Here is a 7,338-nt window from a genome sequence, read left to right as displayed (position 1 = left end):
GAGAGAGAGAGAGAGAAGCTGCGATGAGATCCGTTAATTACTTAATATATTATCACCTGACCATTGTGTGGAGGAGGAAGAAGAAGAAGAAGAAGAAGAAGAAGAAGAAGAAGAAGAAGAAGAAGAAGAAGAAAGATTATTCACGTTACTAATGCTTAATCTTCATCATCATCACTCTTCTTCCTCTTATTTCTTATATCTTATAATCTTTATTCTTTTCCTCTCCTCCTCCTCCTCCTCCTCCTCCTCCTCCAGGTCGTCTTCTACCACCCAATAACTCGTCAACAGAAGACAAGAGAAGTCCATTTGTTACTAGTGAGGTGCTTTTCATTCTCTCTCTCTCTCTCTCTCTCTCTCTCTCTCTCTCTCTCTCTCTCTCTCTCTCTCTCTCTCTCTCTCTCTCTCTCTCTCTCTCTCTCTCTCTCTCTAAACGAAAGATACAAATGTAATTGAGAGACAGAGATACTCGTATATAGAGAGAGAAGAAACAGGGAAGGAAGAAAGGAAGGGAGGAGAGAAGGAAGGGATGATAATGAGGTATCTGGAAATTAGAAAAGGAAGGGAGGCAGTCAGCTGATGGTGAAAGTTGTAAATAGCAGATGAATGAATGATGAGGGTGAGGTGGAGTGAGAGATGATAGTGCAAGGGATAGTGAAGAGGGTGGGGAGTATGTGACGGTGAGAGTGCGCTGGGATAGTGACTGTGAGAATGAAGGGAGAGGGAATCATGAGAGACTGAAGATTGTTAGTGAAAAAATTGTGATAATTAGTGATGAAAGATTGTGAAGATAGTGGCGTAGGTCTAATGGTGAAGGAAGATGAAAATGTAGTAGGTTGAAAGCTGATAATGAAGAAAGAGAAGTAGTTTATGATAGCGAAGTGAACTGAAGAGTGATGATGAAGATAGTGATGGACGGAGATAAGAGCCTGGTAAAGTGAGGAATGATAGTGGAGAGAGAGATAATAATAGTCAGTAAAGAATTACGATTTAACATTAGGGGAAAATAATGAATGTAATATCTTAAAACTTAAAGGAAGAATAAAAACAAGAACACTAAATAAGTCAGATGGAACTTGAACGCAAGCAGAGAAAAACAAAGAAAAAAAATAAGAAAAAAAAAATAGAAAATAGATTAGACATACTGACATTAATAAAGTCAGACATAAATTTAACACAAATATCTTAGTCTCATCCATCACCCACAAAAAAAAAAAAAATAGAAAATAAATAAATAAATAAATAAATAAAGTAAAAAAATAAATAAAGAAGTAAATAAATAAAATCAGAAAAATTGAAAACATGCCAAATCCCGTTTTTATGAACCTAAATTGTCAATGAACCCTTGAAGTAGAAGTTGGCTGGAACCTTCGCCTGACCAAGCCGCAGGTGAGGTGACGGGGTTGTCCAGGTGAGGAAGTGTAATTGCCAGGAAAATTGAATCCCCCTTAGGACTCGTGGCGGTGAGAGGCGTGGGCGAGGCGGGAGGAGTGAGGGACAGGTAATGGAAACTGTAATTATAGTAGAATCGTGTTGAGTTACGGTCCTATCTTGTGCTGTGGTAAAAATCTTGATCTTGTTCTTTTTTTTTTCGTGTGAAGTACAAGGTGGGGCAGGAAGAGCGTAGGATGGCCAGTGAAAAGGCGTATTTTTGTCTTTTTTTAACGTGTTAAAAGTTTTGAGCGCTTTGGGGTTTTCACAAGAGCTGTCTTCAAAGGCCGCAGATGTGATTAGTCGGGTTCTCAAGGGCATTTTTCTTCAGTTCATGGTTTAAAGGTCTGAAAGGTTTATTGAACTCAGAACTAGTGCAAAAATCTTATTGAACTACCGCCAGAATCACGAAAACGTCCTTGAAAACTCCAGTTCTTTCTTCTATAACGTGTTCAGTTAGTTGTGATAAATCTCTGAAACGTCTAGCAATATTGGTCTTTGTCTTGTGCCTGCTTAGGTCATTCCAGGAGTAAGAAGAGGGAAAGCACAAATTACAGAAGGTTCAGTTAAAGTATCGCTTTGTGTTTCCTTATGATCTTATGTAGTACTAAAAGCGAAAGTACATGTCTTTTTGTTAATTATATCTTTGTCCAGCGTCTGCCAAGAAAAATGAGAAAAGATAATAAAAAAATGTAATAGTAGTACAGCTTCATCCTATCTTCATTTTCTAATACTGAAAATAAGAAAGATGTCGCGTCCATTTTTGAGGTCGATATATAACAAACAAACAAATACATAAATGAACAACAAATAAACAAAGTACAGGTGAAGATTCGATGTCAATAGCACGTGAGAGGTAAATAAAAGAGAAGGTAAGGTGTTTGGCTCACCTGACGGGAACTAGTAAGGAAGGTGTAATGATGTGAACCAAGAGATTTACTGTCTGAGAAATTCCTTTTATTTTCTGAGAGATAATGATGGACGTGAGTAGTACTGAGTCTCAAAGGAAGGAGGGGCTGTTGAGGGGGAAGGGAAGGGAGGGAGGGAGGGAGTGATAGGAAGAGTGGATGACAGGGAAGAAGGAAGTTGAGGCTCGAGACGATTCTATAGAGAGGTAAATAAATGTTGAATAAAAGGGAGATAGGGAGGATTGTGGGGAAGAAGAATGAATAGGTTGGTTAAATAAATGGATAAATGGATGGATGGATGACGGATGGGATTGGAGGATGTAGGAAGAATGGAATAGGTGAGAAAAGGTGGATGAATAAAAGAGAGGCAAGAAGATAGAAAGGAAGGATGAAGTGGATAGAGAAATATTTTGATAATGATGAGTAGAAAGAAGGCTAAATAAGAAGGGAAGGAAGTGAAGGAAGAAATGCGTTAGAAAAAAAGAGATGAAAGATGGGAGAAAGAAAGAAAGAAAGGAAGGAAGGAAGGGTGAAGTAAAGATAGCTAGATAGACGAATAAATGAGTTAAATGGAGTGAAGGAAGGAAGATTGGGTGAGTTAAGAAGAGGGGGAGAGGGAGAGAAGGAAGAGGTACTGGCAGGAGAGGCAGACTACCGTAAATGTGGTTACAGAAGTTAACATTTTTTTTTTGTTCCGTAAACTTGCTAATTTACTTTTATTATAACGGGAGAATAAAAAAAAAAAAAGTAAATACAATTATCTTTCCTTTTTTTCAATATAACACATAATTCCCTGAATATTCACGTTCCTCTGTGTACAGGTGTATAATTATTACACATTTGTCAGGTATTCATGCAGGTGCTCAGAAATGCAGGTCATATTAGCGGGAGGTACATTTGGCTTTAATATAACAATTACATTTTACATTCCCTTTATGTTCCTGCGGTTCGGATATATGAAATGGCGGCCGGTGCAAGGAAAATAAATCAGTGTTCATAAGGGCATAATTGTATAATTTCTGTTGCCCTCATTTGCTACTGCTTATCGCTTCCTGTTATGTTTACACCTAATCAAAAACTCCCCACATAAACTCCACTGTTTCTCATTATTTTTGGTTTCTCTATACTCCTCTCACCTTTTTATCTACTCTCTCTGTATTCTTCCTACTGTTTATTGCCTTCTTTCGCATCTCCACCTTTCAAGTACTCACAAATCAGTTTCTTCCTCGTGTTTCTTATCATTTTTGTTTCTACTTTTCTCACATTTTATCTCTTCCTTCCACGTCTCCATATTTCAGACACACTCCACATTCACTTCACATTCCACTTCCACTCCCTCTCTGTTTCTCTCGCCTCCAAACCTCACAACGACTCACTGTATATCCTTCATCTTCCCCTCCAATCCGTTACTCCTATTACTCCCTTCACTATTAGAAGCAAGTCATCCCATCGCGCAAAATCTCTCTCTCTCTCTCTCTCTCTCTCTCTCTCTCTCTCTCTCTCTCTCTCTCTCTCTCTCTCTCTCTCTCTCTCTCTCTCTCTCTCTCTCTCATCACACGTTCATAGGAATTAGTTTTACGACGGAAGGCAAACTGTGCGGTAATTAAAGCAAACAGGAGAGGCTGTGGTTTTGTCTGGGGCGTCTTCGAGCGATTAGACTTCCTTAGCGTGTCTCTCTCTCTCTCTCTCTCTCTCTCTCTCTCTCTCTCTCTCTCTCTCTCTCTCTCTCTCTCTCTCTTTTGAAGCTCGAGGCAGTAGTGATCGCTTGAGGAGTGTGTGTGATTATGATAGATGAAATTGAGCTTTGTGGTGTTAGTGCAATGTACAGAGAGAGAGAGAGAGAGAGAGAGAGAGAGAGAGAGAGAGAGAGAGAGAGAGAGAGAGAGAGAGCTGCAAATAACTTATTGTTCTCTGGTAAAAAGATAAAAGCGTAATTTTCTCTATCTTAATTTTGTTTTCTTTTTAATCTTTTTTTTTTTTTTTATGTAAGAGAGGGACCGACCTAGGGCAACAAAATGTATATATTAAAAAAAAAGGTTTAATGAAGTGCCAGTCCCCAAAGAAGAGCTAAATTGATTAGTCAAAAATAGGAAAGTGTTTTTAATCTCCTCCTCGTCCTCCTCTTCCTCCTCCTCCACATTTATCAATCCTGCGACTCTAGGAAATACAGTTCTCTTTTCCAACGGGGCTACAATAACAAAGCCAGGGTACTTTTTACGAATCTTTCAGGGGACAAATGTTACTCTAGGTATAAAAAGTATCTGGTAAACTAATCAAGCTCCTTCATGAATTGCTTAAGTTGTACACGAGTTTGTTATGGTCGTTTGAATAATTTCTTGAGTTCCCCCCGACGGCTTTTTTTTTTTTTTTTGGTAATTGTGAGTGGAAATTCTTAGTTTTAGTTTAGGGTTAGTTAAGGTTAGGTTTAGTTAGGTTAGGTTAGGTTTAGTTAGGTTAGGTTAGGTTTAGTTAGGTTTAGTTAGGTTAGGTTAGGTTTAGTTAGGTTTAGTTAGGTTAGGTTAGGTTTAGTTAGGTTTAGTTAGGTTAGGTTTAGTTAGGTTTGGTTAGGTTAGGTTAGGTTAGGTTAGGTTAGGTTAGGTTTAGTTAGGTTAGGTTAGGTTAGGTTAGGTTAGTTTAGGTTAGGTTAGGTTAGGTTAGGTTTAGTTAGGTTTAGTTAGGTTAGGTTTGGTTTTCAGGCTTTAAGTTCAGGTTTTAGGTGAAAATTCTTTACTTTTATGTTCAGATTGAGGGCGCCAGTATTCCTTTACTCCATTTTCTTTTTCTCTTTTTTTTTATTTTCTTGTCGTTTGTGTGTTTGCATGGATATTTATTTACTTTTTTTCTCTCCTTTTTCAGTTGGTCTGGTATTTTGTTATTTCCTATTTGCTTTTGATGGATTATTTTCATTTATTTTGTTTTCTTTGTCAACGTAATATTCCTCTCTTGTGACTTGTCAAGAGAGAGAGAGAGAGAGAGAGAGAGAGAGAGAGAGAGAGAGAGAGAGAGAGAGAGAGAGAGAGAGAGAGAGAGAGAGAGAGAGAGAGAGAGAGAGAGAGACACGATCCCCTGGCACCACTGAATCACTTTACGGGCTTCGTCATGTTTTATGTTCCTGGAGATTCCATTTTCCAGACGAGGTGAGTCTAGGAGCAGTGCTGACGGGCAGACGACGCTCTCCCTCCAGCCAGCCAGGGATTTAGCGCCAGTCCGTCAGCCAGCGTGTATGTGGAGAGAGATGAGGTGCTAGAGAGAGAGAAGGAGAGAGAGGGAGTTAGAGTTGTTTTTTCCCTCCAGTAATTTTGTGTGAATGGAATAAGGCAGTAAATAGAGGACAGGATTGAACGATTGACATGGAAATGAAGACGACGAGGAAGATTAGATCAATTATGCTAAAGAGACAGCAAGGAAAAGGGAAGGTTGATGGAGAGTGACGGAGGAGGAGGAGGAGGAAGAAAGGAACGAAGGTACGAGGGAAGGAAAGGATTTTATGTCGGTTTTACGTTGATTGAAAGAAGTAAGAAAACATTAGTTCCTACTACTACTACTACTACTACTACTACTACTACTACTACTACTACTACTACTACTACTACTGGAGTCAATACCCTACCTGGCAGTCATCACAGAAGAGGAGGAAGGCAGTGTATCTGTTTCTTTCTCCCTTCTTCCATTAACCCTCCCTCTAGGAATCAATGCTACCTATTCTTCCCTACCCTTTTTTTTCCTTCAGAGTTTCTCCTTCCGTATCACCACCACCACCACCACCACCACCACCACCACCACCACCACCACCAATGCCTTTGTCTCTCCTTTGCTTATGCCTGTAACTCTCACAATGCTCCCCTCTCCCCTATTCTGATGTCAACAGGAGGATGAGTCAATATTTTAAGTCTGTTTAGGAAATACTGAGTTCTTAGCTGCATTCATACGTATTAAACTTAATATTATTCTTACTTAAACTTGTCATTACACATACTTGCCCTTATTATTATTATTACTTTTAATTTACTAATCTATACGGTACTTTATATTTAATAACTTACATTTAATATACGAGCTTACTTTGGGTCGTATTCAGAAACGCTTTGCTCATTTCACGACTATTTTAAAGGCCACAGAGATGATTAGTCTGTTTCTCAAGACTGTTTCTATAATTAATAACGTGGAAATCTTGTTAATCTGTCATTACAATATTAAAAAAACGCTCTTAAAAACCAGTGTAGCTTCAATTGCAGCCTTTTGTAAGTAGTGGAGATGCAGCGTAGTAATGTATTAAAATCTGGGACTCCATATTATTTTGTCAGTATTTTACTAATGCTATTTATCGAATCTAAAACCAAGGGTGTAAGTTTCGCGTGTTCTGTGTCACATCTCGTATAGACACCGTAGAATCGTCTATTTTCTGGCAGACTAAGGCATTGCAAGTCCTGTCATTTTTCAATCACTGGGGAGGGAAGCACCTGGTATCATATTGTCACAAATTATAATATACAGGTAGTAACGATGGCCTAATTTCAGTTCCCAGTAATTTTCGTCTTTTCCCGTTCTCCTTCCCATCTCTTCCGGTCTCCCCCTTCTCTCCCTGTCCCTCTCCTTCCATCGCTCACTCTCTCACTTTCCTTCTTGGCGCTTTTGCACGGGTCTTGGTCAATTTGTCTTCCTTATGACCTCCCATCACTTCCTATCTGTCTTCCTCTCCTCCCGTTTCTCTTCTCATCTTCCTCCTCGTCCCTCTTTTTTCAGTTTTCTGTTATGTTGTTTATTTCCACCATTTTTTGTGTGTTTAGCCTTTATTCTCTTCTTCTTTTTGTGTGTGATTTGTTTCTTCGTTAATTTCTGTTAAGGATTCGTGAATTATTTTGTATTTCATTATTATTTTTAGCACTGATGTCATTTTTATGGTTTTGTATCTTCCAGTTTTTTTTTTAATATCACGTGATTTCCCTTGATTTCGATTATTTTATTTTATTTATTCATTTTTTTTTTTTAAGATATGCGTTAC

This window comes from Scylla paramamosain, chromosome 19 (assembly GCF_035594125.1).
Source record: "Scylla paramamosain isolate STU-SP2022 chromosome 19, ASM3559412v1, whole genome shotgun sequence".
Taxonomy (NCBI): domain Eukaryota; kingdom Metazoa; phylum Arthropoda; class Malacostraca; order Decapoda; family Portunidae; genus Scylla; species Scylla paramamosain.
Note: the sequence above shows the minus strand (reverse complement) of the source record.